General features: G+C 37.8%; 1 protein-coding gene across 2 annotated transcripts in view; it reads right to left on the minus strand.

The window, feature by feature from the left end:
- TAF3 (TATA-box binding protein associated factor 3) overlaps positions 1-24,445 on the minus strand; it is a 182,995-nt gene that overhangs the window by 153,003 nt on the left and 5,547 nt on the right. The gene's annotated exons all lie outside the window — the stretch shown is intronic.

Raw genomic sequence — 24,445 nt, forward strand, 5'->3', positions numbered from 1 at the left:
ATGGCTTCCATGATACTATAATATACAACCAGTCTATGTATGGATCTACACATTTATTGTTCTTTATACTCCAGGAAGCCTACTTGTGTTCTCAAATATACACACACACACACACACGAATTTTCTTCCCTACCCTCATGATTTTCTAATGGAATTCTCCTCTCCTTAGAGTGCTTTTTTTCCTCTCTCCACTTATGTCTTATCCTTCAAGGTCAAGGTTCGGGTCAAGACCCAGCTCCTCCATGAGCTTCCTTCAATTGCTTTAACTTACATAGATCTTTCTCATCCCGAATTCCTACTATACTTACTATAGTCTATAACTATAGACTATAGCATATAACATACAGCTTCATATATGTTAGTTTTATCTCTTCAGAGCACTAACTTCTTAAGGGCCAAAAGTCATATACAGCTTAAATTTGTGCATCTCAGTGCCTAGCATAACAGTGGGCACATAGGTATTGTTTGGGGGCCAATATTATTTCCTTCCAATTATCTGTGGAGGCAGCTTGGGGGCTGTTATTTCTAGAAATCAACAAGAAACTCAAAATATAAACCCCGCGCATGTTTCCAAATATGCACTGGCTGAGAAGAGTTTCTGTGCAGTGCTAACTACTCCTGATCAGTCTTCAATATACCATCCCTGTAAACCTGAAGGTTCTTGCTTCTTACTGAATTTCCCAATCCCTCATTCAAAGGATTGAGTCTTTTCAGAAACGAAATCAGTCACTGGATTCATTTGCTATATGACAGTTCAGGTGGATTGGGTGGTGTGCTGGTAAATGTTTAACTAGCTTTCTGAAAAAGTATGTGTGTGTGTATGTGCATTATAAGTTTTAACGATATAAAGGATGTACAGTACATAATTTACAAATAATAATAAAATATACAATACACTTTATTATAAATTCCATCTAACCAACTGATTGTCACAGAATAATTTTGTTGATATTTGCCAAATTTATGTACCAGCAGTCAACCTACAGTTGCAACTGACAAATGAGCGCAGTTCTGACATGAATGTTGATTTAGACCAAAGAACAAGAAACTTTTACTTAAAGGGCCAAATAGTAATTATTTTAGGCTTGTGGGATATACGGTCTCTGTCACATCTATTCATCTGCGTGATTGTAGCACCAAAAAAGCCACAGATAATATGTAAACAAATGGGCATAGCTGTGTTCCAATAAAACTTAATTATTTATTAAATCAGGCTGCTGGCCAGGCAGTCTGCCGGCCTCTGGTTTAAACTAAAGTGAAACAAGAAAGGCTTATGTCAGAACTTCATTTGTCTGTCAATAATGCGAGCAACTTCTCTCCTAAATCATATATAATAGTTTTAGAAAACTGGAGGAATATTTCCTCATTTTTTGGTACTATTTACAATGGAATGGCTATAGGCACTACACAATTTGAAATTTAATCTATATTTTCAACATTTTTTAACATCACTTTCTTAAGTCTACACAATCAACAAAACAATACATCAAGCCCTGATTTGTAGCATTTGCCGATTTCTGCAACATAAATACTCTCACGATGGCTGATTTCAAACTATCAATGTGATGTCTCTGAATGTGGAGTTGGGAAAAGTACAGTAGCACATAGTTATACAGTTTACAGACACAATAAACTTAACTTCAAGAATAAAATAACTAGGATGTAATGAGTTTTGAGTACCTTTGCTTTTAATATAATTTATGTAATTGTAAGTTTATATGATTTAATTTTTAATAAAGGCTGTGTTTAACAACTAACCCACAAACTTCCTGAATATTTAACAATCAGCTCTTGCCAAGTGGGTATGAGGCAGCTCCAGCATACCACTGGTCTCACATGCCAAAGAGGGGAAAATCTGAACATCAATAAGGATAATAGTAACTGCGATGGATTGACATCTGTCAAATTTGTTTAAATCCATGAGTTCATAATGATACTTAGAAAAAAACACATGCACAACTAGTTGGTGACTATTGGAAGAAGCTAGGCAACCAATTCATAATTCTGAAAACTGATGAATGAAGAAAAGAGATCAAACTTTTATCCAGCCTTTCACATATAAACTGTACCACCAGGTAACCAAACAGTAGGTGAAGTTTTTCTTGATAGAAGTACTCCAGTTAATAAAAGAAGAACGATAGAATTAGACTGTCACCATTTTGCAACTTCTATTGACCTAATGGTTCAATGCTTGCTAAGATCACACACACACACACACACACCCTGACATTATGTGTCCCCTGACAGAATTATACACCCCAAACTATGAAATAGTGTTGCCAAAACAATTGAACCTGACAACAATCTAACTATAAATTTATAGGATATACAGAGGACCACATCAAATAGAACTATTAGTATGCTATAAGCAAAACTCAGACTATGAAAAACTCTACAGGACAAATGACCCAGTTTCTTCAACAAACATGCAAATACACAAGGAAGAGGGAAAAGGAAAGAGAGAGAAGGAGGGAGGGAGAGAGAGGGAGAGATATCTACCGATCACAATGTGTTATTTGGATCCTGAGTCAAGCAAACAGTAAATAATAAATCAACAAATATTTATGACACTTATGAAACAAAAATTTGAAAAAAGACTGGTCATTTGATGATATTAAAGAATTATTAATTTTGAGGGTTTGAGAATGCTATGGTAGTTATGCTAAAAAACAGTTCTTATCTTTTAGAGATATATACTGAAACATCTGTGGGCGAAATAATATGATGTCAAGGATTTTCTTCAAAATAATGTGAAAAGGGGAGAAGTGAATGAGGGTACAGATGAGACAGGATTGGCTGTGAGTAGGTACTGTTGAAGCTGGGTGATGGATACATGGAAGTTAATTATTCTAGTCTGTTTAGTTAATTAAAAAATTTACTTTTGGGGGCCAGCCCGGTGGTGCAAGCGGTTAAGTGCACACGCTCCACTGCGGTGGCCCGGGGTTCGCTGGTTCGGATCCCAGGCGCGCCCCGACACACTGCTTGGCAAGCCATGCTGTGGCAGCATCCCATATAAAGTGGAGGAAGATGGGCATGGATCTTAGCCCAGGGCTGGTCTTCCTCGGCAAAAAAGAGGAGGATTGGCAGATGTTAGCTCAGGGCCAATCTTCCTCACACACCACACAAAAATTACTTTTGTGTGTTTGAAATTTTTCTGTAATAAAAATTCTTTTTAAACATTAAAATGCTTCAATCCCTCTCTATCTCACCGAAAGTAAAAGGCAGACTCCAACCACAAGGCCTCCCATGTTGCCCCCTTCTGGTGTTACCTCCTGAGCTCCCTTCCTAACACTCTGCCCCTCTATCATTCTGCTCCAGTCATACTGACCCCCAAGTCAAACACACCAGCCATGTGCCCTGGTTTGGTCTTTGCACTAGGTTTCTCTCTGCTCGAAAGGCTTTTTCCTCAGATGTCTTACACAGCTATCTCCTCAGCTCCTTTAAATCTTTGCTCAACTGTCCCTCTCTCAATGATATCTACCTGACTACCATATTTTTAATTGCAATTTCCTTCCCCACACCCTACCATTTCATTTCTCTTCATAATGCACTATTTTTTTCTCATAGTACTTATCCTCTTCCAAAAATATTATCCAATTTACTTACTTGTTATCTTATTTCCTGTCTACGCCGCCCACTAAAGTGTAAACTCCACAAAGGCAGGGATTTTTGTCTGTTTTGTTCACATATGTATTTTCTGTGCTCATCACAGTGCTTGGCACACACAACTAGAGATCAATTAAGTACATGCTGAACGCACTGAATAAATAAATAAGTACCATAACATAAGTATGTACAAAGTACCATAAGAACACAGAGGTACAACTAACCACACAAAAAACTTAGAAGTCTAGGGGAACTGGAAAATAAATCTAAAACCCTGAAGCTAAACTTTTATCTCTTAAAGACCAAAATATGTATTGCAAAGCCAATATTTTAAATAGCACCAATTTTTAACTTTAAATTTACATATGGTATGGATTTTACCTCCCACATACGACTTCCCCAAATTGATAGCATGAGTCGTACTATCAATTCCAAAATAAAATGATGTTCTCATCCATGAGAACTAATCAATAAAAAGAGTAGTAACTGTCAAGTGTGCTTCTTAATTAAACCACAGTAAAGATTTAATCTACAGGGATATCACTGAGAATAGAAAATAACACTGAGTTTTGCTGTGGTTGTTGGCTGAGCAATTGACCATGGCCCAGACAGAGAGGATTAATCAGGAGATGGGGATCTATATATTAAGCAGATCCGATAATCTTTGGTTCCCAACCAATTCAATGGTTCCCAACCATTTCTAATAAACAATAATCCCCTCTCTTAACATTCAAAGATTTCATGAACCCCCACAACAATAGTTATAACTTTAGTATATGTTAATTAGGGAAATACATAACAACAAAAAGCAATGAACTAAGCAATACTAAATAAAGTAGCATGTTATAAACCACAACTGTTATACAAATTTAAAATAGTTATATATGTGTGTATATACACACATGGAAGTTTTTTGACATAGCCTACATACAAAACTCTATGCAATATAAATTCATACATCCCCTGCAATAACCCCAAGTCTTCCCAGAAGTCCAAGATCTATAGGATGAAACCAGTGGCATAATGTATCCAAAATCTTCCTTAAGGATCTTTGAACCTTATAAATGGGAATATCACTTATAGTAATAAAATTTAAGCAGAAAAGTAGCTCAGTAATTAAAACAAAAACAAAACTAGTTCTTTGGAGTCAGACTGCCTGGATTCAAATCCTGGATCCCCCAGTTACTAGTGTGTGATCTTAAAAGTTATTTATCACCTCCACACCTTAGTTTGCTCATCTACAGAATGAGGACAACAACAGTACTTAACTCGTAGGGTTAGTATGAGAATTACATGAGTCAACGTGTGTAAAGCCCTGAGATCAGCATGTGGCACCTAAGTCGGGGTGTATAAGTGTTGTTGTTGTTGTTTACTTAGTTTCACCAAATCCAGAACTTAGCCTCTTTCCCTCAAGGTGTGATATAAACACACCAGGTGTTGTTTCTTTCTGTTATTAAAATTTAGACGAAGTTGAAAAAAGAAAGTCTCAAAAGAACCTTGCCATGAAACATTTGTTGAAACATTTAACATTTGTTAAACTATAAACATATGTTTACTGATGGGCTTGACTGCCACAGCAGGTTAAATACCCCTTTGGCAGGCTCGACAACTGTACAGTATTTGTAAGAAGACTTATGGTATGTAGACCAGAGAGATACATAAAGGTATGGAATTTTATGCCACTCATTTTATTTTCCCAAAGCATTTTTCTTAATACCACACAGGACAGTTCTAGCTATCCTTTCCTTCCCAACAAAGCCAGCTTTAATAAAAATGAATGCATTAACAACTTCATTTGAAGTTGAACTTTAAGAAATCCTTTAAATGTAAAACTACGGGTATCCCTGTTTCATATTTAACTTGCAATAGGATATCCAGCAGCTGTCCAGGGACCTGAAAAGGTTGGTTAGCTGATGACAAGACGCCTGCTGAGATGGGCTCCACACACAGGTACTACTCAACTGTAGACAAAGTCTTCCGACCTACATCTCAGTCCCCTTTAAAGTCAATCTGAACACACTGTACATGAAAGGAAATGAAAAGTGAGTTTTTCTCCTTTACCAGGGCACTGGGACTTCCTGAGTTTTTCACTGCATTGCTGATTGGTCCAGAACTACTATTTCCTTCTATTTATTCCCAATTGTGTCTGTCAGACATAATTAGGGTTGCACACTAAAAAGAAGTGTTAAAATGCAATAATGCCATTAAATCTGTCACATATTTTTTACTTTAACCCTCAGTATATCAGGAAAAACAGACATTACCATTTGACATCTGGTCCAATGGAACCTTCATATTTTTAAAGCCATTTTATAAATAATTTACAGAAGTATGAAAAAAAAGGTAGTGAAAACAACTTTATTAGAAACTATAATAGGAATTTAAGCAAAGCAAATCCTTTGTATCATGTAAATTTTGGTGTATAACAGCATAAAATAGGAAAAAAATATTGTCACATATCCTTTTAGCAAAACGGGAAGGTCTAAGTTCTTGTCACAAAAATATTATTGCAGGATGAAACCCTAGTTGAATCTCTAACTGAATTAGTAAACCGTATTTCTTGTTTGTCCTGGAAAACTGTTGTTCAGTTATCATTTCTGAGTTAAAGAAAATTCATCTAGGCTGTTGTCATCTGAAGATCCAGAGTCTGCAAGTTCATTTATACGATCGATTTCTTCATCATCATCATGAGAGGCCAGAAATGTTCCTATCTCATTGCATTTACTTTTGATTTGTCTAATAGTTGTGAAACATGTCAGTTTTTCTCTTTTCCATTATAAGCAGAAAATGAAAAATTCTATATTTTCATCTGTGTTCAATGAAATCTAAAAGTAGACTGGGCCGACCCCGTGGCTTAGCGGTTAAGTGCGCGCGCTCCGCTGCTGGCAGCCCGGGTTCGGATCCCAGGCACGCACCGAGGCACCGCTTCTCCGGCCATGCTGAGGCCGTGTCCCACGTACAGCAACTAGCAGGATGTGCAACTATGACGTACAACTATCTACGGGGGCTTTGTGGGGGGGCGGAAAGGAGGAGGATTGGCAATAGATGTTAGCTCAGAGCCGGTCTTCCTCAGCAAAAAGAGGAGGACTAGCACGGATGTTAGCTCATGGCTGATCTTCCTCACAAAAAAAAAAAAAAAAATCTGTAAAAGCAGACTAAAACGATGGTGTTTCCAGTCTTCTTTAATATATTCTTGAAATAGAATATAATACTCTGGTCCCATAATTAGAAAAATGAAGGATGACAATTTATTTCACTACTGAATCATCCTTATCTAGGCAATTTCATCATTCTTCCATTTTTTGTCTTTTTTTTAGCATAGTTGGGAATAAGTGATGAGTAATGGTGAATCATAATAAAATAATTCCTATGATAAAATAGCAAAACGTTCAAGATACAGGAAAACACATTCCATAAGATCCCATAATGTAACCTAGATTTATAAAAGGATTCAATGGACACATATGGTAACAGTAAAACACAATGAGTTTTATTTAATTAAAAAAAAGGTAAATTTTCTCTTTGTTCTTTTGAAATCATCTAAGAAAGAATAAAAATCATGAAACGTCAATCCTTTTAAATAGTAAGAACTGCTCAAAAATAAAACTCAAAAACAAACATCAGAGCCAATTGACTGTAACAATACACAGAGCGTTAAGAACATTTTTTTCTCAAATTATGTTAAATGTTAATACCAGAAGAATTTAAAATGTAAATAAAATAATCTACTGAATTAGAAACATTGTTTTAAATGAAAAGTGGAATAAAACAGGTATTCTATATTACTAGTGGTAACTATAAATTAATACTTAAAGAAATTTTATTTAAAAAAAATTTTTAAAGCTTCACACTCTTTAATCAGTAATCAAACTTTTAAACTCAATCATAAGAAATAATCTGAGGGGCCGGCCTGGAGGCGCAAGTGGTAAGCGTGTGCACTCCGCTGTGGCGGCCAGGGGTTCGCCGGTTTGGATCCCAGGCGCGCACCGAAGCACTGCTTGCTAAAGCCATGCTGTGGCAGCGTCCCATATAAAGTAGAGGAAGATGGGCATGGATGTTAGCACAGGGCCAGTCTTCCTCAGCAAAAGAGAGGAGGATTGGCACCGGATGTTAGCTCAGGGCTGGTCCTCCTCACCAAAAAAAAAAAAAGAAATAATCTGAGGGGCCGGCCCCGTGGCTTAGCGGTTAAGTGCGTGCGCTCCACTACTGGCGGCCCAGGTTCGGATCCCGGGTGCACACCGATGCACCACTTTTCCTGCCATGCTGAGGCGGCATCCCACATACAGCAACTAGAAGGATGTGCAACTATGACATACAACTATCTAACGGGCTTTGGGGGAAAAAAGGAGGAGGATTGGCAATAGATGTGAGCTCAGAGCCAGTCTTCTTCAGCAAAAAGAGGAGGATTAGCAGGGATGTTAGCTCAGGGCTGATCTTCCTCACAAAAAAAAAAAAAAAAAGAAAGAAATAATCTGAAATACTGAGAAAGCTGTGTGAATAAGAGTATTTATTGCAGTGGTATTCATACAAGTTAAAAATTAGAAGAGGCCTAAATCTTCAACACTAAGGGATGGCCTATCACATAGTCATTTAAAATGATGGTTATAAAGACTATATAGCAACATGGAATAATATTCTTCATCTTTATTTCAGATGAGACCTCTCATGCATCATTCTATATCTGAATAGCTAACTGCTATGAGGCATATACTCACAGATAGTCACTAAGTATTTCAAATTAAAATACTTAACAAACTTGTATTATCTCCATACTACCATGGTATTCCAAACATATTCTTGCTTATGCACACCCTATCATGGTTAACAGAACCACCCAAACCAAATCATTTAAGTCTATTTTATACATTTCCTGTTTGCTCCTCTACCTACCACTGTCTAGAAAATAGAAGCTATTTAATGGCTAGCATATGTAGGTGAATTAATTAAGCTAAAAAATACAATATATAAAATTATATGGTCTAATTAAACTATGTTAAAATGGGCATGTGCACACATACATGTAGATACAGACACACACAGACCTGAAGGACTATATCACGATAATAACAGTGGTTATATTCCAGTGGGAGACTTTTTTTTTTAGTTCCCAAATTTCAACTAAAAAATTTAAAACAAAATGCCTCCCCTCAAAATGTGTTTAATCTAAGTTTGTAAAAAACAATAATTATGCTTGGAAATTCAATTCCTAAGACTGCTAGGCTATTGATATAATCATACATTCATTATGGCATCATAAAATGATATAATTCTTTTGGAAAGCAATGTGTAATACATGTTATAAACCATAAATGTATTTATACCTTTGACCTAAAAACTCTTATCCTGGGAATTTCTCATAAGGAAATAATATTTAAAAAAATACATATGCACAAAGATATTTGATGCAACATTATAATACTTAAAAGCATTAAAAGTGTCTAAAAAAGAGAATGTCTAAGTAAATTATGGTACATTCACTAAAAAATTAGTAAATATACGCAGGAACAGGGAAAACATACAACAAAAATGTTAAGTGAAAAAAGCAGAACATAGTTTGAATAAAAAGAGTAAAAGAAAACAGTATTAACTACTTCAACAAACCAAATATTCTCTTCATAAATAAAAAAGGGATGAGCACACTGAAAAATAAGGAAAACTTATGTTACAAAGGGGAAAATGTGTTTATTTTTAAAGTATCTTCTAACGGGACTTTGAAGATAATGTTTAAAAATCAAAACATGGAAGAAAAAGTAGATACTCATGGATAATAATTTCAAATTTTTAATAAGAAAATCTAGAGTTTCAAAAAGGATAACATAAAGCCTTTACTAAATGGAAAAAGGAATTCTTTTCAAGACACAAAAGTTTCCTTAAGGAAAATAAATATTAAATATATTCCTATGTATCTGTTCCAACAAATAAAGTTCGATAGAAGCTAAATTATTAACAAAATTGTTATTTTTCTTTCTAAAACAAGCCATCAATGGTTTAAGTTGTATGCTTTTCCTTAAGACTTTGAAAATATTTTTTTGGCATTTAATTGGATACTCATTAACACTAACAGACGAGGAAAGAGTGCCACCTATAGTACTCAACTATAATCACTTCCACATTAAAAAAGAAATCAGTTTTCTTGTTTAGACTGCAGAATTTGAAGCCTCCGGCAAGAATAAAACATGATAATTATTACTAACCAGCAGAGTATATTTAAACATTACATGTGTTCTACATAACACTTGATAAAAATGAATTATAAATTTAAACCAAGTTTGATTACATGAGGGAGAAATAATCAATTAATGAGTGTTAATTGTGCACATGGCAGTGTATTAGCACAAAACATTAACAGTTAATCAACACTGTAACATAACATCACAATGCTCACAACAAAAAAAAAAAAAGAGAGAGAGAGCCAGCCCTGATGGCCTAGTGGTTAAAGTTTGGCACGCTCTGCTTCAGCGGCCCAGGTCCGCTTCCCGGTCACAAAACCACACCACCTGTCTGTCAGTTGCCATGCTGTGGTGTGGCTCACATAGAAGAACTAGAACAACTTACAACTAGGATATACAACCACGCCCTGGGGCTGTGGGGAGGGGAAAACAAGAAGAGAAAGTAATGCTTCTTTCCTATGGTAAAATTAGATGCAAACAACTACATTTAAGTATAATCTAAAATAAAAATTCTTAAATATGTCTAAGGGTTAGAAAAAGTTAATTGAAAGTTACTTAAAGTGGATCCATAAAACTAAAGTCTATTACCACTAAACAATGGAAGAGACAGAGAGACATTTAAAAGATAATTGCAAAGATCTGGCCAGAACAACCTGCATATTCACATACATCTTCACTTTAAAATTCTGAGTGATGCTATGGTCTTCACGGTGAGTCAACGAACCTGTGGCGGCTGGAAGTGCAGTGTACATGGGAAAGGGGGAACGGTAGCTCACTTAACCAGAATGCAGGCAAGTCCTCTAAGCAGATGAGAACTGAGTCCTACTCTCCGCCACAGCACTTTACACACCAAGCTAGAATTTCCACATTAGAAAGAACAGCGTGGGCATTATTACAAGTGTGTACATTTATTGGACTGTGTTTTTTCAGGGCATAATGCAATGACAACCATTATACTTGGTGTTGAGATTTTCAGGAAGAAATTGTAAAGGTGGGCCTGCTCTCAGAAGGCCATATCGAAGACCCATAATAATAGATAACATTTATCTCCTTCAGTCATAAGAACAATCCCATGGAGGCTATATTCCCATTTCACAAATGTGGGAACTAGGGCTCGGGAGAGGAAAGACTAGGCATACTATATTGGGGAGACAGTAAAAAAATGGCTTTAAATTTTGATTCTTCAATGAAATACCCAGCTACAAATTTTTGGTAGTCAAACATAACATGACTAAAGCGAACAGCAGGCATCATTGTACAAATGTTACATATAACTTTAAGCCCTAAACTAATAAACTCAAGGTTAATGTTTAATCTTTTATAACAAAACTAATGTTAGGTGTTTTCCAGAATCTCTGTTCTAAGAACTCAAAGAATAATTCAGTATCCGACAATGACAAACAGGACCATCTTTAAATATACTCGCTACACCATGAGGTCAATGAAAGGAGAGCCTCTGCACTGCCAACATGGGCCACAGTGCCCGGCCCAGAGTGGGCACTCTGTAAGTAAACTAGTAATAATAGCAATAACAACAGAAATAAGTAAACCTGGCCTTTCTTAAAGAAAGTGCATCTGCTGCTGTTAACAAGCAACAAAGTCTGCCCTGGGTCCCAGGTTCGCGCCAGATTATATAATCTCCAATCTACCTGATTCCTCTTTTTTTTTTTGTGAGGAAGATTGGCCCTGAGCTAACATCTGCCAATCCTCCTCTTTTTTTGCTGAGGAAGACTGGCTCTGGGCTGACATCCACGCCCATCTTCCTCCACTTTATATGCAACGCGGCCACAGCATGGCCTGACAAGCAGTGCGTCGGTGCACACGCACTTAACTGCTTGCGCAACCAGGCTGGCCCCCCATTCCTCTTTTTAAAAAATAAATAAAAGGTTATGCTAGAGCATCACCTGAGGGATGTAAGGTTCGTTCTAAATTTTAACTCCAGATCAGCACAGTCTATTTAAGATCTAGATATTTAGGGGCTGGCCCAGTGGCGCAAGCGGTTGAGTGCGCGCGCTCTGCTGTGGCGGCCCGGGGTTTGCCAGTTCGGATCCCTGGCACGCAACGATGCACTGCTTGTCAAGCCATGCTGTGGCGGTGTCCCATATAAAGTGGAGGAAGATGGGCATGGATGTTAGCCCAGGGCCAGTCTTCCTCAGCAAAAAGAGGAGGATTGGCAGATGTTAGCTCAGGGCCGATCTTCCTCACCAAAAAAAAAAAAATTAAAAAAAAAAGATCTAGATTTTTAGATATTTAGATTACTCACCCAGTCTCCCAAGCTTGAAACTTGGCTCCTCTATCATATTCTCTACAACTTATTCATCACCAAATCCTGTCCATTCAACATTTCTCACACCTGGCCCTTCCTCTGCACCTCTTCCCAGTCAGAATTCAGGGCCCATCCTGTCTCCTTTGGATGACTGCCACAAGCTCTAACAAGACCCTTTAACAATTGTCTTCTCTCTCTTGAGTCCAGCCTTCTCATTACCACCAGATTTTACTACTCTAATCATCTTATCCCAGCTACTTAAAAAATACCCATTGATTCCCTCATTCCTTATAGCATACTAGGTAAATATCCCAAGTTACACTTTAAAATCATACATGAATAATAGTCTACTCTTTCTTTCCCATGCAGACTGGAAGCTCCAGGAAAGCAAAGACAGCCCTTCCTTTTTTGTCACATCTGCATCTCCAGAAATAAGCTGCATGCCTGGCACACAGTAGGCGCTCCATCGCTACTTGGTGAAGGAATGAAAAAGTGAGTTTGAATTTCCTTTTGACCAATGGCACATGATCAGTATGTAAGCACTGTAAATGAGGCAAATAACTTGATATTATTTTATCTGAAGTAAGAAAGCTCTACGTAGCTATAGTAGGTACTTAGTTAAATAAAGCACAATACTCCACTGTCCCAAGTAAGATTCAAATTCAGGAAAGCAAGACAGAATAAATCCTCACTTATATCAAAAGCATTAATTTTGGGCTCTTATACCAAGTCAGCCATGTAACATCTATTGCCCTCCTCCTCGACCTCCCTCCCTTTACACACACATACACACACACACACACACACACACACACACACACGTGCACATGCAGGAAATCTTCCAAAAAAATATAACTGTAGATAAGAGAAATATTAAACTTCTGGAAATTTTAAAATTTGGAAAAAAAATAATAAAATATTTTTTTCTGTTCTGGATGCCTGGGAGAGGGCAAAACAGAATAATATGGTGGTTGTAGTAAGTAAAACATCAAAATACTTAATTTTTCTAAGGCATTTGGTATGATTCCTTTGTTGATTTAGAAACACAAAAACTATTTTATTATAACATTGGAAATGTGCTCTTACTTTTATAAATTCAGACATATTAAAGGAAAAAAATTTTAGTAGGAAAGAGAATTCTGGCAAAGTCCACCATAAATTGTAGTTTATCATATCTGTGTATGCTGGTACTTTTATTCTCTCTTTTGAAATGTATACATCTCTACTCAGGGGCTAAATTTGATGATTTGAATGCAAAGCAAAGATACCCATATTTTTTGAAAAACCTAATTTAATTTTTATTCTATAGGTAAAAAATCCATGTCCAAGGATAACAATAATAATGAGAAAAAGTAACATGAGTAAAAGAATCAAATAAGATGTTATCAAAACATGATTTTTTTTAAAAGTAACTGCATTGAAGAATCAAACTGAAAAGGAAAAGAAAAAAACTTGAAGAGTCACATGATAAATCTGTACTCTGAGAATAATACTAGGGTAATGAATGATGTAAAGGATACTGGGCTAAGACTAAGAAACCTGGGACTGACTGTCATCTCTGTCACTTAACAGCTGTGTTACTTTGGATAAGTTACTTTTTGAGACAGCTTCCCCAACATTCTGAACAAATTCCCTAAGGAGAGCAGTCAGTAACTTTCTCTGTGTCCTGAATTTACCTTTCAGGTACAGTACCAGGACTTCAGGTTTTGTGTAATAAAATGTGGAATGGAGAATGAGTGTAGGATTTAGAGAGGAAGCAAGACCCAGTGTAAGTTCTGGAGACAAATGAAACCAATAGTTATAACAAAATATGTTAAGTGTGATGGTAGAGATACATATTATATGGGCACCCAAAGGAGCATGGTGAGGGAGGGGAACTCCAAATCAGCCTGAATAAAGATCCAGAGGCACACAGTTCCTTTGGGGAAACATAAGCAAGTTAATGACTACGGAGATTAAATCCTGAAGCAATGAGGGGCAGGAAATTAATATGTAAAGTAGGCAGAAGTCTCATCATGGAGGGCCCTACAGGCTTATGCTAAGAAATTTGTACTGAACATCACGGGCAAGTCACCACATATCAGCCCTTGATATCATTTCAGAGACAACCTTTTGGCTCACATGCTGTAGGATTAAGAAAAACATAACACAATACGTGCAGGCAACTACCTTGGATACAAAGAATACACTTTGCCCAGACCATCGCATACCTGCCCTGCAAGGTGACAAGGGGGAGTATCTGAGAGGGTCAAAGGAGGGGCTAGGTGTGAGGCTGGACTCGGGCAGGAGCATCCTGCAAGCCTGTCCATTACGAACACTGGCTTGACGATGGCACTGCTCCTCTTAGGAAAGTCCGACCCAAGCAGCGATTTTCAACCATCACAGAATAAAGGCCAAAAATGGGGAGGGAGGACATCTTACTCAACTCTCTACCTTCAATTCAGGGTCCTTGCATAGGACTGGACCCATAGTGGGTACCCATAAATGCAGCACTGAATGGAATCAACCAAATCCTACTTCAGTTCTGCTCTCAATTCACAATGTAACACAGGCAAGTTAGTGCACCCAGTTTTTTGAACTTCCACTACTCCTTCTGTAAAGTGGGAACGATAATGGCATCTACCTTTAGGGCTGTTTCAAGATTAAATGAGATAATGCTTATGAAAACACCATGTGATATCAAGGATAAATTATCTCAAGGCTGCTTTTATATTTCTATTTTCAAACAAACACAAATATTAATATTTTAGTGACTGAAAAGCACTGCAAATTTCCTCATTAACATTCTTCTATTCATTTAGTAAGTAATCTAAGCTGTAAGAATAAACATCATTTCTCTAGAACGATTAAAGCTATTTTTACTTTGAATCAACAAAAGAAATTGCTCTCCATAGACATTTTTGGTTTTCTCTGAGAAACAAGGGTTGCTCACTGTACCTGTAAGTGGTAGGAAGCTAACAAAGGGTTTTATACTAGGAATACACTTACTTTTTATTTAACAATTTATCGTGGAAGACAAGGCTAGTTCAGGTAAGAGATAAAGGTTTAAACAAAGGGAAGGATGGGGTAGTATTTTAGAAATTTTTTGGAAACAAAATTAGCAGAATTGGTTATGGGGAATGAAGGAGCAGAATGAGGGAAGGGGTCAAAGACAATGCTCACATATCTAGACTGAGCGGGCAGAAGATGGGGCCACCAACTGAAGCAGATAATACTAGGTGTATTAAGGGTAAGAAAACGTGCGTAGCTTTTGACATACAGATTTGAGGTGCCTGTGGGCAATGTGGAAACGGCCAACTGGCAACTGGATACAGAGTCTGAAAGGTGTGGTCTGGAGACAGAGTTTGGGGTGTCATCATATACAGATGAGAGCTGAAACCATGAAAGTAGACAAGATCACACATTGAAACTGTGGAAAGTAACAAAAGTAATAGATTAAGAATAAAATTTGGGGAGCAGCAACATTTTAGAGGTAGAAGAGCCACGGAAGATGAGCCCATGAAAGGCATAGAGAATGAATTAGTCATACAAGGAGAATTAAGAGAGCATGACGTCACTGAAGGAAAGTAGTTTCAAGGAGTTTCCAAAAGTAATAAACGCAGCAAGAAGCTTCGGCGAAGGGAATCCCAGGAAGAAAGTGGCAGCTGTGGAAATGTTTTTGGATCTTCCCAAATTGTCACACAAAAATAGAGCAACTAACATAGTGAGGTGACAAAGTATACCCATCGACACCAAAATACAAGGCGTGAGGACCAACCACCAAGAGCCACAGGACCTGAGTATTACCCGTCCGTGCAGGGGGCAAGCGGTGAGAAGCAACGGGGAGACTGGGTTGAAAGAGGAGAACCTCAAAAAGCCAGCAGGTATTCACTGGAAGCCTGGCAGGCCACGTGAGAAGAGTGCCTGAGGCTGAGAAGGGCCAGGCTTCTTCCAGAACGGGTGAGTAACAGGAGCCAGAGTGAGATCTAGAGGGGCCAGGAGTCACCCCCCAAGCTTTCAAATGCGACTCTTCGGCACTCTCTCCAGGACAGAGCCCACTGAGAAAAAACTTGCTGGGGCCAGAATCACAGCTGAGCCGGAAAGGAAAAGGAAAACCAGCATTACAGAAAGAGAAGATCCAGATAAAAAGGAGGGAAGAAAATCGAGTCAGAAAACCTCAGAAAGCGAGCACCCTACTTCTGAACATTACACAAAAACAACAGAAGAGGGAGCACTGCAAAGTTAGAACCACCACCCTAAACTTCCTTCTAGATGTTCAGAGAAACTATACTCACATACACAATTTCTTTAAGAAAAAGGAGATTAAATACCAAAATAATATCCCTATAGACAATGAAACTATACAACAAACATATACTCAAAAAATAGATGAAAACTGTAATGTTCTAGTATTTTAAAATGTTCTAAAAGAAATGAAAGAACATAAATCAAAATTAGAAAAACTCAGAAATCAGGTGACAGACCTCAAAGGAAGTAGCTATATGATCTGACAATGTAGATATAGTACAATCATAGAAAATTGGGGTTATAGGATAGCATAAGCAAACAAAAATTTGTTCACCTGTTTCAGTAATCATGAATGGTAGTATCAGTATTAATACTGTATGAGTAATCTAGGATACGGCAAATGAGTAATTACGGAATATTCCAATCCTATTATCTTCTTTATCCTTAGGAACCCGAATTCTTGTTATGGACAAAAGTATTTACTGACATAACATAAAAAACAAAAACTCTATAGACCTGAATTTGAATTGGAAATATCTGTCTGAACTCCTGAGGTACCCTGTCTATTATATGTCTGTCTGTCTATCCATCCACATGCACCTATATGTTATACATGAGTATAAATACATATTTACTTATTGCCTAGAAACGACGACCAACCCAGTTGTAGTAAGTACCCCAAGTGCCCAGATTGTGGAAGTCAGATCTTCTTGGAAAAATAATTGATTCCAAGTGTGGTACAAGAATATACAACATGAGCCTAGAACATTTTGATACACCAGATAGCCAGGACACTATCAAAGACTACTAGCATCACGTCAAAAGGACTCAGAAGCCAGACTGAAGAAGCTGCCACTGGCCAAAGATGGGACAATCTGAATTGCAATAAGGGTAAGAATTATAATGAAAGAAATCTATCAAATATATTTCAATCTATGAGTTCATAATGATATATATGTGTGTGTGTGTATTTTTTTTTTGGTGAGGAAGATTGGCCTTGAGCTAACACCTGTTGCCAAACATCCTCTTTTTGCTTGAGGAAGAATGGCCCTGAGCTCACATCTGTGCCAATCTTCCTCTATTTTGTGTGTGGGTTGCCACCACAGCATGGCTGACGAGTGGTATAGGTCTGTGCCTGGGATCCAAACCTGCAAACCCGGCCGCCAGAGCGGAGCCTGCGGAACTTAACTACTATGCCACTGGGCTGGTCCCCATAATGATATATTTTTTAAAAACTAATAAGTCACCTATGGATGACAAGAACCAATTCATTATTTTGAAAAGTGGGTATACAAAATGAAAGAATCAAGCATTTATCCTGCTTTCCCTATATGAACTGTACCACTAAGTAGCTAAATAGTGGATGAGAGGAACGATTTCTTTATAAAATTATTCCAACTAAAGAATGAAATAAAAACAAAACAATAGAATATCATTACCTTGCAACCCCTAATGAATTAATGGATCTAGGCATTAAGCATCAACACTGCTAATATGGGCCGGCCCTGTGGCTTGGTGGTTAAGTGCGCGCGCTGCGATGCTGGCGGCCCGGGTTCGGATCCCGGGTGCGCATCGAGGCACCACTTCTCTGTCCATCCTGAGGCCGAGTCCCACATACAGCAACTAGAAGGGTGTGCAGCTATGACATACAACTATCTACTGGGGCTTTGGGGGCAAAAAATAATAAATAAATAAATAAAATATAAAAAAAAAAAAAAAAAAAAAACACTGCTAATATCAAAAAAAGTGAAAACCAGACATTACTAGCTTCCTGATAAAGGAACACAACACTACATATATCTTGCCAAAGGTACTGAACTGGAGTCTAATCGAGCCTCAGATTCTTGTTGCCAATTTGCAAGAAACACATTGAACTGCACTATGGGTACACAGTCAGCAAAATCCAGACAGTGGGAAATCCTGTAAGTCAAACGACCCAGATCCTTCCACAAATACATTATAAGAAAAAGACAGGGATTTGGCAGGGACACGGTTGGGGGGGGACCTGTAGATTATAAGAGACTAAAAGACATGTGAAGTAAGAAAGGTGGGGTATGTGTGAAGAAATTAAGCTAAAATGTCCAGGGATACACATTTGGCTGATAAAACTATAAGGAAAAGCAAAGAAGTAATCCCTATAAAGTTAGAACAGTGGTTATTTTTGGAGGGAGGGAGGAGGAGGCTGTGATTGGGGCTGGGCACATGGAGGGGCTTCTGGGGTAGTTGGTAAAGTTTTATGTCTTGAAAGGGGTGGTGGTTGCCTTATAATAATTCACTAAGCTATACCCCCCAAAAAGAGGATCAGTGAGGATAAAACTTTACTTTAGGTCAGCCAGTTAGGTGGTAACTGATGCTGTCAGTCAGAGCTGTTTCAAGAAAAGGACTGGAGTAGAAGTCAGATTGCAGCAGCCTGAGAAATGAATGGTAGGTGCTGGAGAGGACATGGATTCTTGAGTCTAAGGGGTCAAAATATTTGATGAAAGATCTAGAAGGATTCACACCTGTTAAACAAGGTCATTCTCGGGAAATGGGAATATGAGGAAAGGGAGGAGGATCTTTCATTTTATACTTAATATACCTGGGTAATACTGCACTTTTTTTCAACATGTTTGTGTTACTTTTGTTAATTATTTTAAACCCGTAAATGTTCATTTTTTGAAAGGGCTTCATAAGAAAAACAGGAACCCCTGGGGGAGAAGAGACAAATCCAGAAGCGATCCAAATAATTTCTGCAGAAGAGTTTAATTTATGGAGATACTCCATCTTCAAAGAGGGGGCATGTACCTCACGAGTCCTCAAGTGTGGGCTGTGCCTAGTGCCTTCTTTCCAAGGAGGACGGTATGGGAAGAGGGAAAAGAGAGTAACGTCACAGTGGAGAAACCTGACACACGCTACCTCAGCAAGGTGGTCAAGGTCGACGTCAGCTGTGATAAATCATGCTGACAGCATGCACCTTTAATATGATGTGATGAAAAGGGCACTTTACCTCTGAGGTCTGCCTCCCCAAAAACTCATAACCCCAGCCTGATCATGAGAAAACCTCAGACAGATTCCAATAGAGGAGCATTCTGTGATATATCTGACCAGTACTCCTGAAAACTGTCAAGGTCATGAAAAACAAGGAAAGTCTGAGAAACTGTCACAGCCAACAGGAGCCTAAGAAGACATGACAACTAACATAATGGGCATCCTGGATGGGATCCTGGGACAGAAAAAGGACATTAGGAAAAAACTAAAGATAACAGACTTTAGTTAACAAACACATATCTTACTGGTTCATTAACAATAACAAATGTACCATACTGATGTAAGATGTTACGGGTTTAAAATAATTAACAAAAGTAACACAAACATGTTGAAAAAAAGTGCAGTATTACCCAGGTATATTAAGTATAAACTGGGTACAGAACATAAGGGAACTCTCTGTACTATCTTCTCAATTTTTCGGTAAATCTAAAACAACTCTAAAAAATAAAGTCTATTTAAAATTTTTTAAAAGTAGCAACATCACAGTATCTTTACCAAGTTTGGTAAGTTTCCTGCAATAAGTAAAGCAGAGTAAACGGTTTCTACTTCTCTTGTCTTTCTCACGTAGATATTTTGGACCAATCAATGGACCACCTAAAAGACCCTCATAGACCATGGTCTAGCGACCACACTCTGATAACCAAACAATGAGTTTAGCATAGTACACTATTTTCAGACATTCTTCAGCACAACAAAATAGGGAGCAAAAAATATGTTATTGGTGTGAATCTGAAAATATGTATGACAAGCTGGGGAGAGAATGTTCTTGGATAAAACACACTGGGTACCAAGCCTTCAGAACTCTAACAGTCTAAGCAAAATGTGCATTTATAAAATATTTTCAAAGAAGTCTCATTTCTAAGCATATAATCAGATGTGAGGGGCAAAAATTCCTTCTATATCATCCCCTCTTCTATCATCTTCACATCACCAGCAGTCAAATAGTTCCTCAGTCAAGTACCTACCCTAGCCCAGCTATTAGGTTTGCCTTCCCTTAGCCCCTAAGCATATGATTAAGATTGTTTTAAATTTATTCTTATTGTAGAGTTACCTCATAAATGTATATTGTATTTCAATTAAAAACGAACTCCTTAAGAGTAAGGAAGGCGGGGCCAGCCCCACGGCTTAGTGGTTAAGTGCGCGCGCTCTGCTACTGGTGGCCCAGGTTCGGATCCTGGGCACACACCAACACACCGCTTGTCCAGCCATGCTGAGGCAGCGTCCCACATACAGCAACTAGAATGATGTGCAACTATGACATACAACTATCTACTGGGGCTTTGGGGAGAAAAAGAGAAAAAAACGGAGGAGGATTGGCAATAGATGTTAGCTCAGGGCCAGTCTTCCTCAGCAAAAAGAGGAGGAGAATTGGCATGGATGTTAGCTCAGGGCGGATCTTCCTCACACACACACAAAAAAAATTATAAAAAAAAAAAGAGTGAGGAAGGCAAAATGGGAAGAGAACTAACATTCACTGTTGTGTGTCTTATGTGTTAAGCACTGTCCTATTTTATATAAATGTCCTACAAAATATATCACTTAATCCTCACTATCACCCATGTGGTAGCTATTATTACACCTATTTTACAGATGAAGAATACAAAGTTTGGAAAGGCAAAGTAACTTGGCAAGACCATAAACTCGATAACTAGTTGAGTCACGTCCAAATGGCTCCATGAAGCTCGTGCTGTTTCCACTACAGCCTGCTACCGCTTCAGGCCTTCTACTCACACACTCACCAGAGTACTTAGTGGTACAGGAAGAGAAGACATTTAAGTGCTTTTTTGACTTGAACCAAGTTGAAGGATTGATAAGAAGGTAGCCCCAGTACTTCAGTACTTCAGTACATGACTTTAGAGAAGTAGCATTTTGCTAATAATATTTTATGACCAAAGTCTGGTCCTGTCTGTGGCTCTTAAGAAAATAGAAGGAAAATAAAGAACTTGGCCAACCGGTGTTATTATCAAAGTTGTTCACGTCTGGATCACACTTTGCACCACCAATCAGAAGACTAGGAACTTTCTAACATGCTGTACTGATGAAAAGAAAGATCTCAGATTGTAAATGATTTATTAAGTTGACTTGTGTGGCTATATTAAAAAATGGTCACCACAGAACTGCATTTTATATCCTTTTCCCTGAACAGGGGGAAAAGGTTTTGATAAGCATCTTATTGTACTGTCTATCACTTATTGCATCCTTATGAACCATATGCTTATCTGATGAATCAGCAATATTTCTGCTCCTTGGAGAAGCCATAGTTGAAAGCTGAAAAAAGAAGTGTCCAAGGCTTATGTTATTTTCCTTTTAAAATGTTTATAATTTATGTTGCTTAAAACTTCAAATGAAACAAGTTTCTTCTTTTGCTTAAAATAATCCAGAAGAGAAACTCAAAAATTTACTACAGTAACTTCAGACAGAAGTCAGTATCTAAAATCACTAAACTGTTTTTCATGCTCCTTCACCACCCAATATAAATCTGATATCTTAGTTACATTTCCTCGGCAGAATTTAAACACGATAACCATATCACTTTGAGAGAATTTCATTGTGTATTATTTGCATGCTGTAAAAATACAACAAGAGGGAGCAAATGGTTAAATGTTGATTATTATCAAAGTCCTAGCCTTTTGAGTAGTGAGCTTGTTACAGCTTACTACATTATTAAAAATAATTAAATAACTCTCTAAATGAATAAATGCAGGTTATACATGCACCAAGATGAGCCTGTGTGTGAATTAAGGATAAAGATTAATCATATGTCCGAGTCCAAATTTTTAAAAACGGCAGAAAAAAACAAAAATTAAGCAATTTAACTATAAAATAGGAGGTATAATAGGAGACAGAAAGGTGTGCAAACCACAAAATAGTTAGATTTAGAAAGCTCCAAAAGGCACAGAGAAAAGGGACTAAAATTTTTAAAATAGAGAAGATAGTAGTTCTGGTTCAATCACATTCCCATTGATACTGCACATAAGTCTTGGCTGTTGAACTTTGCCCCTGTCTAATTCACTGATATAAGACTCATCATCATCTTTCATTTGGAGAATCACTGATGTGCCAGTTATTTACATTAGGGTCTTTCCTTCACTTTCCTCTGACTTCCTCCACCTTAAGTTTTCTCCCAGTTTTTGATTACCATTCATGTTTTCTTAGCACAATTCCAAATTCTCTGTACTTCTAAGTGGCCTTTTAGCTAAAAATTTCAGAGCCATACAAAGGTTATTCTTAAAGTACAAGAGGACACACCATGGATTAACTTAGCACTACCTCCATAAAGATGTCTAGGATGCTTAATGAATCATATTTAATGACAATAGCAAAGAAGGAAATTCCAGGCCTACCTGACACACATGGCCTGTCCACAAGAGAAAAGAGTTCTTTTCAATCCAGCTACCACCAGGCCTCACTCCAGAAACCCTCCTTTGATAAAGCTGATATTGAAATGCATCTGTTATATCTTTAAATAAATATATGTGTAGAGAAGTTGTGACAAACATAGGTTTCTAGATCAAAAACACTGACATTCAAGAATGAGGGGTTAAAGAGACCAACTTTACATGGGGGCTATAAAGAGTAAGATTTCCTCAAAGGTAATAAAAGCAACATACAAATAAATTCCAAGATGGGGAGGAGAGAGAATCTTAAGCAGTTACTAAGGGAAGTTGGGGATGACTGAGATGCATCTGTAGATTTCCAAGTCCTGCTGTTAGGCCTGGAAAGGAGGAGAAAGAAGGAACTTCCATAAGCAAGACTCTACAAATGGTGTTTAATTTAACTCAGTTCAAGAACATTTACTGAAGGCATGCCCTGTGTGAAGCACTGGTGATGCTGATTCCCACCTTCAGTCAGTACTGAGTCTCCAAGAACTAGAAGGAGAGAAGTGCTAAGCTGTCAAACACAGTCTATTTCCCAAGGGACTCAAAGCAGAAAACTATGATAGCTTTCCAAAAGGGTACAGCAAGTTCTTTTCATACCTATCACGGCTATTACCAAGCATGCATACCAGTGCTTCACTTCTAGCACATTTAATTACAGCACCAGCACTATTCAGTAGAGTCTACTGCACCCAAGATCAGAGTGTTTGATGATGATGCACCAATCCACAATAAATCTCTTCCATGTAGGGCCAGTTTTTACCCAGTTTTTCAGATGAGGCAACAGTGACACACAGATTGTAAGACAACTTATTCCAAGTCTAAAGCTAGTTCATGAAACAAATAGGTAACACTCCAAAAAGCTATTAAAGTGGAACAGGAGATTATAAGAAATGAATTGCAAAAAACTGGAACCCTGGGGCATTATTGGTGGGAAGGCAAAATGGTACAGCCACTGTGGAAAACAATATGGCTGTTCCTCAAAAAATTAAACATAGAATTACCATATGATCCAACAATTCCATGTCTGGGTATACATCCCAAAAAACTGAAAGCAGGGACTCAAAGAGATATTTGTACACCAATGTTCATAGCAGCATTATTCAGAAGAGCCAAAAGGTGGAAACAACCCAAATATCCATCGATGGATGAATGGATAAACAAAATGCGGTATATACACACAATGGGATATTATTCAACTTTAAAAAGGAAGGAAATTCTGACACATGCTACAACATGGATGAACCTTGAAGTAAGCCAGACACAAGGATAAGTAAGATTCCACTCATATGACGTACCTAGAGTAGTCAAATTCAGAGACAGAAAATAGAATGGTGACTGCCAGGGGCTGGCTGGAGAGGGGGTATGGGGAGTTACTGTTTAATGGTTACAGAGTTGGGGAAGATGAAAAAGTTCTGGAGATGGATGGTGGTGATGGCAGTACAACAATGTGAATGTACTTAATGCCACTGAACTGTACATCAATAAAAAAATTATAAATAAAAGTTATTTCTGCCATCATTTGCATTGTCCTGAAGTACATCTATAGTTTTAGAATTTAAAAAAGAAAAAAATAAATTGCAACTTTTCCATGTTTTTTTTCTTTTTTTTTTTTGGTGAGGAAGATTAGCCCTGAGCTAACATCTGTTGCCAATCCTCCTCTTTTTGTTGGGGAGGACCAGCCCTGGGCTAACGTTTGTGCCCATCTTCCTCCACTTTACATGGGACGCCACCACAGCGTGGCCTGACAAGCGGTGCGTCGGTGTGCGCCC

Source organism: Ceratotherium simum, chromosome 32 (genome assembly GCF_057802395.1).
Source record: "Ceratotherium simum simum isolate JZ-2026a chromosome 32, ASM5780239v1, whole genome shotgun sequence".
Taxonomy (NCBI): domain Eukaryota; kingdom Metazoa; phylum Chordata; class Mammalia; order Perissodactyla; family Rhinocerotidae; genus Ceratotherium; species Ceratotherium simum.